Source organism: Pinus tabuliformis, chromosome 6 (assembly GCF_031772625.1).
Source record: "Pinus tabuliformis cultivar Carrire ecotype Pingquan chromosome 6, CPIR1, whole genome shotgun sequence".
NCBI classification, from domain to species: domain Eukaryota; kingdom Viridiplantae; phylum Streptophyta; class Pinopsida; order Pinales; family Pinaceae; genus Pinus; species Pinus tabuliformis.
This window is the reverse complement of record NC_142292.1, coordinates 684,559,389-684,571,580: the sequence shown is the minus strand read 5'-3', so window position 1 is coordinate 684,571,580 and position 12,192 is coordinate 684,559,389. Positions and strand designations below refer to the sequence as shown.

The window sequence follows — 12,192 nt, the reverse complement described above, 5'->3', positions numbered from 1 at the left end:
ATATAAACCATATGCAAAATAGAAGACAACCAAGAACACAATGAGACAGAGAATTTAGGTCTAATGACCAGGGCAAAGCCCACAAGGGAAAAACCCAACCAGATTCTTCTTCTATTAGAAATCAATTGTTCAACAAAGAAACAAAATACAATGAGAGAATGAAGAAGATCACTCAAATCTAAAGAAGATCTCTGATAGTAGCAACTGATGCAAATACTAAATCACTTTGGCTCACCAAGTTCTGTTCTTACTCTCCAAGTCTCTCTCTCACTCTTTCAATCCTTTTCTAGTCTCTCCAATTCTCTCTTTCACAAGTTCAAAGTATCCTTTCACAATGCACAAGTGAGTAAGTAGTGAAGATGAGAGGCACATATATATAGGAGCAAGGAGTTTGAGCCATGGAGGAGTAACTCGCATGTCCTGAGGGAGAGTTACATATGCCATTTAGGGAGGTACACATGCCTTTATAACTCATGCCATTAAGGAGGTACACTTTGTTGATTTAGGGTAGTATCAGATGTTCTCTAGGCGTCAAATTTTGTTGGGAGGCTTGGGCACATGTATTCCAAAGAACCCAGAAAACGTTTTGGGAAATTCCACCCGGAGACAGTTTTATTAAAATAATTAATATTTTTAATTTCCTAAGTTTAGACTTAGGGACCCTAAGTCTAAACTTCGGAAATTAAAAATATTAATGGGTATTAATCTAATTGTGGGTGCAACTTCTAGAAGAAGACGAGGATCAAGCTAAAATGATATTAGACATTGATTAGTTTTTAATCTTGGCCATTGAATGTCAACGAGAAGATTATTTAAGGGAGCTTGAAGGTCATTTGGAATATACACCGAGAGATCAAGAGATCGAATTTCTGAGTTGAGAAGTTCTCAGGAGGAAATTTTGATCGAGTAGATTTCTTGCAGTTGAGGGGCAGGGATAGTTGGGTTGGAGTATCTTCTCCAGAGCCCAGGATACGCAGCAGAGAGAGGCAGAGAAACACCAGAGGGGTTGACGCTGAGCTAGAAGGGCCCACGCAGAGCTTGATGTTGAGCCAGAAGGGCTCACGCAGAGGCAGCTCAATCACCCACACAGAAGTCCGAGTTTTGCAGAGGAGCTGACATTTTTGAGCTGGGAGGGCTGGAAACTGCTCCAGAAGGCAAGACATTTCCCAGTTGAGCTGACGCAGAGCCTCAAAGAGCTCCACGTAGTTACTGTGCAGGGGCAGCATAGTTGTAGCTAGGGACAGTTGATTCAGCTGCCGGAACAGCCGGGATTAGCTGGGTAGAGTGAGGTAATCTCACAATTCTTCTCTGCCAGTTGTATTTCTCTGTAACTAGATTGCCGGGAGGGCATCCAAAGTTGTATTCAGAAACTGTTGCTTAATAATATAAAACCCTTAGAGCTGCTGCATCGGTTTTCTCGCATTGGGTTTTTCCGGGGACATTTGTCAAAAAATAGCGGTGTCAATTGTGTTGTATTTTATTTCTTGTTCAGTCTCTTGTTTCCGCATATAATTTAATTAAGTGAAGGCCGCAGTGTATGTATTACGATATTTGCAGTATGAAATTGCAAGTAATTTGTTTAAAGGAATTTAACAAATAGGAGTAATATCATCAGCTGTTGCAGGAGGGATTTCGGTTGAGGAATTTTCACACACTTGCCTTTGTAACTCGTGCAATAAAAAGGAGGTACACTTGCCCTTGTAACTCATGCCATAAAGAGTACGCATGCTTTGAAGGAGAGGGTGTAACATATGCATCAAAGAGTGTGTAAGAGGAATCTTTTATGATGATATTTTAATGTGTGTAAGAGAGTGTAAGAGGAGTGCAGTGAATCCATTAAGAGAGAGAGGGGGGGGGTAACACATTATTAAGTGAGAGAGAGGGTACGAGTGCCATCAAGGAGAGAGAAAGGAGTGAAGTGGCATGATTGAGAGAGAGAGAGAGGGGGGGTAACGCATCATTAAGTGAGAGAGAGGGTACAAGTGCCATCAAGGAGAGAGAGAGGAGTGAAGTGGCATGATTGAGTGCCAAGTAGGAAAGGTGACATGTAATTCCCTTTTAATAATAATATTATAGTATCATAAGGATAATAATAATAATATTAATATTAATGATAATATTGATGATTGAATAAAAATTGAGCAATTAAGATTGATTAAAGATAAGTGATTTTCCATCATCTATACTTGATTATCAATTGAGGCAAGGTGATTTACTATTTTTGGAAAGTCATGCTTGAAATGATAGACATGATTTTCTATTTTTAAAAAGTCACCCTAGAATGATCAGAAATGAGACTTTATTCAAGGAAATTAATCGCTCAACTGTCAATTTTCAACAACAAAGATAGTGCTGAACCTTCAAGGAATGAAACTGAGCATCAGTCTTCCATATGCGAAAATAACGTGTTACATTTAAGAGACAAAATGCTACTTATAGCTGTTTTTCTAGTCTGTGCAACACACTAAGATGTGTCCCATGTCAGAAGTTTTTCTCCAAGGCTACTTTAAAAGTACATGAGATGGCTTGAGAAAAGATCAATATTGGGAAATCTATATTTTGGGTTTTCCTTCATTTATAATGAAGGTAGACATTATAGTAAATGAAGGTTGACGTTATAGCTACTATAAAACATAGCACCTGCAGATTGCAACTTTTGACTTCAAAACATTTTTTAAACTCCACTAACCAATATGTTTTGAGAGACAGTTATATTATTGTAATTGGCTTCTGAACTTTACCAAGTTTATTAGGGTGTTAGCACAGGCACATTTATGTACATACATTCTGCCACTAATCTAATGATACCTAGCATAAGCAGGCAATATCCATGCATGAAGTCTAATAGAATAGTCTAAGCAAAAGTTCAGCATTTGCATATGACACTATAGGTGTTGCATGGAGACATCATTGTAATCCAGGTTATCTGGTTTAAGTTAGGCTTTTGTTCGGCAACCATGAAGTTTGGCAAACATCTGGCATTACAGAACTAGGGAGTAAAATTTGGCATTAAGTTTTAGAAACTATGTAATTCAAAATTTTCAGATTGTACAAATACATATACTAAAAATCCATGCACTCATTAAGCATATATTATAAAATTGAAAGTTATATACCAACCTATAACTTGTTCAAAATTTAAAAACATGTCAGATATCCATGGTGAAAGATTGTAGTGCAGTGCATTGCAAGTTTTAAGCTCAAAATTCACTGAACGCATTGACTCTGACTATAATCCAACCATTCTTATTGTTGATTTTGTGAAGTGCTTTTAACTGGTAATCAGCAATGAAAAATAATTATGAGAGTGATTAAAACCAGAAACAGCAGTGGTACTTATTGTAATGATATCTCTTCTTGATATCGAGTTGTCAATTCCAATAAGAGGGTATTATTATCAAACTACTAAACACAATTCTCAGTTTGAATCCATCTTCAAGAATATCCATGCCAGTTCTGCCATGTCAAATTTGCTTAATAGATGCATCAATCTGCAGCAAGTAAAACTATTCAGTGAGCTTCAAGTTCCATTACCTTTATGTAAGTGTATCATGTTAAATCCTTTAATTATTCATTATAGTTATTTCTGTAGTGGGTATCCATGAGTCTCATATGTAGTCGTCATAATGGCAAGTAATGCAATGCATCCATTTTCAACAAACTTGGATGGAGTAAAAGTCTTGTACTGCAAAATCTAGCAGGCCTAGTGCAAAACCCCACTAGTCAACTTAAGTCTTATGGCAACAAGAGATCAGTCACCATTGTCACTTTAGTGGCTTCTCTCCAGCTATTTAGTGGTGAAATTAATCCCACAGGGGGCTTCCCTATAGAAGATCAGCAAAAGGATGTTCAATAAAGAAGGGCTTAATGGTGATGCAATGTTCAATGATTGAAGGAAAGATACCAGCAGTGCCTAGTAAGGATGAGATAAGAGTTTCCAAAAGTTGTTGAAGTACACTTTTGTAAGACCTATGTAATTTCGAAAAGTGATGCTATAAATTAGGGTTTGTAAAGTATGCAGATTTAGGGCACATGATGGCATATAGCAGCTCTAAGAGATATCCTATCGATGATGGATTAACAAAGGAACTGTTGAAGAATCTAGGGCAATTCATGATTTAGTGATTATTCTCAAACTTGTTGATAACAATTTGTGTTGTCTTCTTCAATTAGCTTTGTTATATTAGTGTGTTCTTCAATTCTTCAAACAATTTTCAACATGGACAATCAACAATAAAAACAAGTACACAAGATGTTGGCTCCAAGTCAGGGCAAAACCTCTCCTCTTGAGAGTAAAACCCTTGAATCTCTTCTTATAGATATTTAGATGAATACCAAGACCCTTGACAAAATAAACACAAGGTTACCTCCAAGATAAGTGTCACTATTCTTTGCACTGCTTGGTCTACAACTTCCTGCCTTGATATCACTGTACTCCTTCTCCTTATGTCTTCTCTGTCACTGTCTTCAACACCTTCTTCTATCAATTGGCCATAGTCCTTTGATTCTTCATTGGATGTAATAGATATGAGAGAGATCACACCTTAGTGTTGTACTGAGTATTGCCACTGTATATATATACATATATATATAGTTCATTAATTGGTTCTGAAAGATATATATTACAGTGAGTGACCTTCTGAGAGATATCAATGTCTTTTAGACTTCGAAGTTTCTTGAGCTCCCCACAGACTTTTGAGAGAGGTATATAATCAATCTTCTTACTGACTACTAAGAGAAGTATCACCGAGCTTCTTGATAACAAGGTCCTAAGCTACCTAGGCCTGTTACATGACTCTATTTCATCATGCTAGCATCACTTTACAATATCTCTGCAGGGCACCGAAATTTGAGTACAATAGAGAAGAAGAGAGGGAAGAAAGAGCTTAAAAGCTCTGATGATATCTGATCTCTGCAGGTACAAGAATCCTCTAACATATCCTTGGGCATGAAGTCTTCAAGTGTACTTCAATTGTCAACAGGAACTACGCTATCTCAATCAGGGCTTCCGAGTAGTGCCCCTTCTATACCCATTGCGCCATTATGGGAGGTCCCATTGGACTAGGATTGAAGATTAACCCCCCATTAAAGGTGAGGGAACAAGATCACGGTAAAAAACCCTCCTAGTTCACCCCATAATCCATATCAAACGCCCTAATACAAACAAACATAAGAACCCAATTGCAAAATGAATAAAGTACCTTTTGATCGGAAGCCCACTTCGTCATGTGCTCTTGCTGGATGGGTAAGAAGCATATGACTAATGTAGGTGGCAAAGATATAATGGCACATCATCAACTAGTGGTGGTTGTCAAGGGTTGCATGGCTGGACAGTTGGATGTGAAGAGAATAGGAGAACCATTTTCTCTTATAGGGTTTACCCATTTTAGTGGGTAACAAGTCGTACCTCCCCCATCACCTCTCATTAATAGGTCACCCCTTCTAGATAGAGAGATATCCTTTGGACCAAATTTGCTCTTCTAGCACTGAACCCACCTCCATCAACTTTTGATAGCACATCAACTCTTCTACATAGAGTCTTTTCTTTGGCATTGGATGGCAAGAGAGGTGTGTTGTAAATATTGAGGGGGGGGGGGGTGAATCAATATTTCTTTACAATTGTTAAATTATGCCAGTTAAGATCACTAGTTAAATCTGAGAACAAGATGTACAACAAAGAAATAATTTTATTAATGAAAATGATGAGAACTTCAATCCTCTTACAAACAATTAGGCTCCAACTTGTACAATAAAATTCTAACTCCTTCAAGGCTCCAACCTTGAATGAGGACTTCAATCTCAAGTATCATTTTGTCAATGAGGCTCCAACCTCTTATGAGGACTCCACTCTTCAAAAATCAATCTAGTCTCCAACCTGGTTTCTTACAAGGCTCTAACCTTGTGTGAGGACTCCAATCCTCTAGGGCTCTAACCCTCTCAATTTACTTCAATCCTTCAAGGTAGCTTTAATGTTGCTTTACGTCTTCCAAAAGCTTCTTCAAAAATACTTCAAAGATCTATTCAATGATACTCCAACAATGCTTCAAGGATGTCTCCAATACTGCTCCAACAATGCTTCACATACTGCACTAAGATCTACTTCAACAAATGCTTCTAGAGCTACTACAAGTGGCCTCCAAGATACTTCAAAATCTGGTTCAATTCAAGGTCAACTCCAGCAAGGCTTCAAGATTGAATTGAAAGTGTCTCTAAGGCACTTCATGTTTGCACAAGGAATTCTTCAAATGTCTTCAATGGTTGCTACAGTATCAACTCCAAATGTGTATCAACCAATGTTGCACGACTCATACTTGTATAAGACTCGTCTGGCTATTGAATCGATGACCATATAAGAATTGGGAATGATGTTAATTTTAGGTATGTTTTATGCTTAGATTAATTTATTTCAATTTTCACAGCTAGCTCAATATTTTAATCACATCAGCATTAAAGTAAACTGTAGATAGAACATAAATATAAATCGCAGAAGACAAGCCAAGACAAGAGGACACAAGATGTGGCGCTAGCCAGGGACAAACCCCAATGTGGGGAAACCCTTGATCAATTCTTCTTATATGTTCTTCAATAGTTCAGCAGAGAGAGAGAGATAGTATGTTTACAACAAAAGTCAACACTTTGACCTATCTAGATAAGAGCATAGATCATCTCTAAGAAGATGATACATGAGATCAGTTGAAGACATGCTGCTTCAATTGATTCTCCAAGGTGACTCCTTCACCTATCGTTGTGTTGCATTTCATCATCATGCTGCACCTCACCGTGCTGCACCATGCTACACCCATCATCACTATGCTGCATCTCATCACGCTTCAGTAATCATGACTGTACCCATCATTGTATTGCATTATGTGCCATTGCTGTACCATGTTGCCATACTGACCTTTGTGTTGGCTGCATCTTGCTTGCTTGTTGTCCCTAGCATGCTTGTTGTCCTTATCATGCATGCTAGCTGTCCCTTGCATGCTAGCTATAACATTGCATGCTTGGTGTATTTGCTGCTAAGTACTATACAATTGTCCGAATGTTAGTTACTTGTCCCTTGCATGCTGCTCTCCTTCGGAGATAGATGCTCTTGCTGTTCCGACAGTTCGCCTGTTCTCGGCAGTTCCAGCGGTTCCGACAATTCTGGCTGTTCTTGGCAGTTCTGACAGTTCCGGCAGTTCCGGCTATTCCCAGCAGTTCCGACTTTTGCCCTCTGCGTTAACTTTCTCGCCTGTTTCGGCAGTTCTGGCAATTCCGTCTGATCGCGACAGTTCTGACAATTCCGGCTGATCCCGACAGTTCCGACAATTCCAGCTGATCCCGACAGTTCCGACAATTCCAGCTGATCCCGGCAGTTTCGGCTATTCCCGATAGTTTCAGCAGTTCTGGCTTTTCTAGGCAGTTCCAACAGTTCCCAGTAGTTCGGGCAGTTCCGACAATTCCTACTATCCCGACAGTTCTGGCAGTTCCGGCAATTCTAACAATTCCTGTTGTTCTCGATAGTTCCGACAGTTCCCGTCAATTGCCAACAATTCTGGCAAATTCCAGCAATTCTGGCTTTTGCCCTCTACATCAGCTTTCTTGGCTGTTCTGGCAGTTACGGCAGTTCCCGACAGTTCTGGCAGTTTTGGCTTTTCCTGGCAATTCCGGCAGTTCCAGCAGTTCCCGGTAGTTCCAGCTTTTGCCCTCTGGATTAGGGCAACGTTATCCCTTAGGATCTCTCCTCCTACTAAAACCCAAAGACAAGTAGAGAGGAAGAGATCCCAAGTGTTTTGAAATCTCTTGAAGGCCACCTCTATTTATACTAAAAAGTTGAGCACAAGTGGTGTTTATTTGGTTGCTGGCCGACCTTGACGAATTGTCCCATGACACAAATAAATTCATATCTCCATGAATACTTATCGAAATCGGATGATCTTTAGATCAATCCTACACCTCTCAATGAGAGGGATCCAAGAAAAATATCAGCTTCCATTAATAAGATGGCCCACATGGAGTTTGGCCCTAGTTGCCAATTTTAACACTCCCTCTCAACTAGGGAGAACTCCATTCGCTGATCCATATTTCCGACTGTACTATCTCTGCCATCAGTGCCCTGCACTGCTCTGCTCTGATGAGTTCTGCTTTGCTCTGCTGAACTGTGAAGAAGAAGAATTGATCGAGAATGTCTCACACCATTCTCTACTGACCCGAAGTCAATTTCATCTGAAGAGAGTGTGTCACATCACTCTTACTGGCCCGAAGTCAGTTTATTGATCCAAGATCAATATCACAAGAGAGTGTCTCAAACCACTCATACTAATCCCAGATCAGTTTCATTGATCCCAGATCAATGGAGGTCATCCTAGCATAAGGAGTACAGTAGATACATCGATGCGTCCATCGATAGTACTGCTATGGTCCCTAACCCCATTTCCCTATTCATTGATCAGATGAGAGGTACTTCCCATGAGTCCCAGACTGCATGGGTAGGATGCCTCGACAGGAGAACTAATCATCCTGTCTGCAGGAGAACGAATCATCCTGCCCCATAGTCGCCACGGGAGAACTAATCATCCCGGCCCACAGGAGAACTAATCATCCCGTTTCACAGTTGCCACGGGAGAACTAATCATCCCAACCCATAGGAGAACTAATCATCCTGTTCCACAGTTGCCATGGGAGAACTAATCATCCCGGCCCACAGGAGAACTAATCATCCTGACCCACAGGAGAACTAATCATTCTGTTCCATAGTTGCCACGGGAGAACTAATCATCTCAACCCACAGGAGAACTAGTCATCTTGTTCCACAGTTGCCACGGAGTATCACAGGGGAAGGTTGAACCTGTCATCCTGTACATAGCGCACCACCAGGGGAGGGTGAGTCGCCCTGTGGTTGTATGTTGCTCCAGTAAGTACCCTAAGCCCCTAGAGCTCCCAGAGCTCAATGCATGCAACATGCAGGACCCTTATAAGAAGGTTTCTCAACGGCTCCATGTCGTTCGAGAAAGTCACAGATTTGACCTTTCCCCGGGGCTTTGACAAAATGTTTGTGACCTGTACATCAGTCTCAATGCGATGGAGCCTCCTCGCTCATCGACTTACCATATCGCAGATAAGGTAGTATTTGATGTCTATTTGCTGGAGCAATCATCGAATATGGGATTCCTCAATTATCAAATACCCCCTCTGGTTGTCACAGAGAATCACAGTGGTATTCATCATGTGTACAAACAACTCACTTAAGAGCTTCTGCAACCATGCAGCTTCACACGAGATCATACTCGTAGCTATGTATTCGGTCTCGACGGTGCTTATAGCAACCGACTTCTGCTTCCTGCTCATCCATGATATGGAAGCAGAATCCAAAGAGAACCAACATTGAGAAGTGCTCTAGTGATCCTCCACACTTCCTGCCCAGTCAACATTCGAATAATCATGTAGTTTCATATTTCTGGCAGTTTATCTCAATCCATGAGAGATTGTGCCGCGAAGATATCTCAGAAGATTCTTGGCACCAATCCAGTGAGGCTCAACCAAATATAAGCTCACCATGCTAACTGCAGAACTTATGTCCAGACAGAAGTTCACCAAGAACATCAACGCGAATGAGTTTGTGAAACTCAGAGGCATTTCCCAAATCTGGTCCGACATCACTACCATATAACTTCTGAAAGTTAAGATCCTTGAGGTAGTCACAGGCTTGCAGTTTATCATTCTACATTCGGAATCCAACTCCCTCTTACTTCTACAAATGAGAGGGTCTGCACCTGTCAGAAATAGGTCGTCCTCATAAGGTGCCGTATGAGAGGTCTATCATCCACAACCTTCAAACAATGGTTTGGATCGGCTTCACTCTTAGTGAATCTCAACTTCATCAGACAACTATCAATCCTCTCATACTACGCCTGGGGTGTTTTGCTTCAAGCCATAGAGGGCTTTCTTCCACCTGTATACATGAGATCCAGATCATGAATCTCAAACTCCTTGGGTTGTTCTAAACCTGTGGACCTACTACATGAGGGGAATGGTCCCCTTGTAAGATTTTCCTTCGGTACATCTCAGACATGTACTTTCATGCTCTTTTTGAATTTAGGCATCGCTGTCACCATCTGACTCACAGACCTCTGGTGCTATGTGTCAATGGACATGGTCCCTGGTGGACTTCCTGCAACTTGATACAATCCTGAACTCAAAAACATCTTTGAAAATTCTATTTTCAAACACGTACCTTTCAATCAATGAATGCCACCTCATAACCTTTGACTTCCAATGCCGAAATGGACACCAGGTTCTTCTTGTGATTAGGTACATAAAAGAGATTCTGTAAATGAATCAAGTCACACTCATTCAATTGAGGGGTAACATTCCCTACACCTTTTCCGGGATAGGTGGCATCAGCTCCAAGTATAATCCCACGATTGTTTCCATCTCTACCAAATTAGAGAGTGCATCCTTCTATCCGATGAAGTGCCTTGAAGCACTACAATCAATAAGCTAGATTCCCAAAGAATTTGAAGGAGAGGGTCAATACAAGATAACACTTCTTTATCTTATCAAAAACAACATTTGATTCTTCATACCTGGGGTTCCTTGCTTTCTTTGAAGAGTTGGCCATTTCCTTGATGACCTGCATTACCTGTCATTCCTTTGATCATTGAAGATGTCCCTAGAATGATTGTTATCTTCATCAAGAGATGTGTCTCTGCCATTCGGACACCCCTTCGCATAATGGCTGAACTTATTGCAACCAAGGCATCTGCCTTTCCTTTCACCCTTAGATTCAGACTTCCCAATGAAGTCATCTTTAGGTAGGCCATCAGAAACTTCCGTTGCGCCACTCTAATAATATTCTCTGCTTGGACTTCACCCTTGGTGACTTTGAAGAGGGATGAGGAATCCACTGATCCTTTTGTCCTTTCCCAACTGTCTTCAGTGATTGCTCTTTCACTCTTGCTTGGGCATTGTCTTCACGTTAGCTTCGATACCATGTTAATTTTAGGTATGTTCTATGCTTAGAGCAATTTATTTCAATTTTCACAGTTAGCTCAATATTTTAATCACATCAGCATTAAAGTAAACTGCAGATAGAACATAAACATAAATCGCAGAAGACAAGCCAAGACAAGAGGACACAAGATGTGGCGCTAGCCAGGGACAAACCCCAATGTGGGGAAACCCTTGATCAATTCTTCTTATATGTTCTTCAATAGTTCAGTAGAGAGAGAGAGAGATAGTACGTTTACAACAGAAGTCAACACTTTGACTTATCTAGATAAGAGCATAGATCATCTCTAAGAAGATGATACATGAGATCAGTTGAAGACATGCTGTTTCAAGTGATTCTACAAGATGACTCCTTCACCTATCGTTATGCTGCATTTCGTCATCATGCTGCACCTCACCGCGCTGCACCATGCTACACCCATCATCATTATGCTGCATCTCATCACGCTTCATTAATCATGACTGTACCCATCAATGTATTGCATTATGTGCCATTGCTGCACCATGTTGCCATACTGACCTTTGTGTTGGCTGCATCTTGCTTGCTTGTTGTCCTTAGCATGCTTGTTGTTGCATGCTAGCTGTCCCTTGCATGCTAGCTGTAACATTGCATGCTTGGTGTATTTGTTGCTAAGTACCATACAACTGTCCCAATGTTAGTTAGTTGTCCCTTGCATGCTGCTCTCCTTCGGAGACAAATGCTCTCGTTGTTTCGGCAGTTCTGGCAGTTTCGGCTGTTCCCGGCAGTTCCGGCTGTTCTCGGCAGTTCCGACAGTTTCGGTAGTTCCGGCAATTTCGGCTGTTCTCCGGCAGTTTTGGCAGTTACGACTATTCCCGGCAGTTCTGGCTTCTGCTCTCTGCGTCAACTTTCTCGCCTATTCCGGCAGTTTCGTCAATTCTGGCTTATCCCGACAGTTCCGGCAATTCCGACAATTCTGGCTATTTCCGGCTGTTCCGGCTTTTCCCGATAGTTCCAATAGTTCCCGGCAATTCCAGTAGTTCCGGCAATTCCTACTATTCCCGGCAGTTTCGACAGTTCCGGCAATTCCTGCTGTTCCCGGCAGTTTCGACAGTTCCCGGCAATTCCAACAATTCCTACTGTTCCCGACAGTTTCAGCAGTTCCCGACAATTCCTGACAATTTCAGCAATTTCGGCAGTTTCGGCTTCTGCCCTCTGCGTCAGCTTTCCCGGCTGTTCTG

General features: G+C 41.1%; 1 protein-coding gene across 1 annotated transcript in view; it reads left to right on the top strand.

Moving 5' to 3' along the window:
* LOC149260502 (phosphoglycerate mutase-like protein 1) overlaps positions 1-12,192 on the top strand; it is a 120,392-nt gene that overhangs the window by 18,286 nt on the left and 89,914 nt on the right. The window lies entirely within an intron of this gene.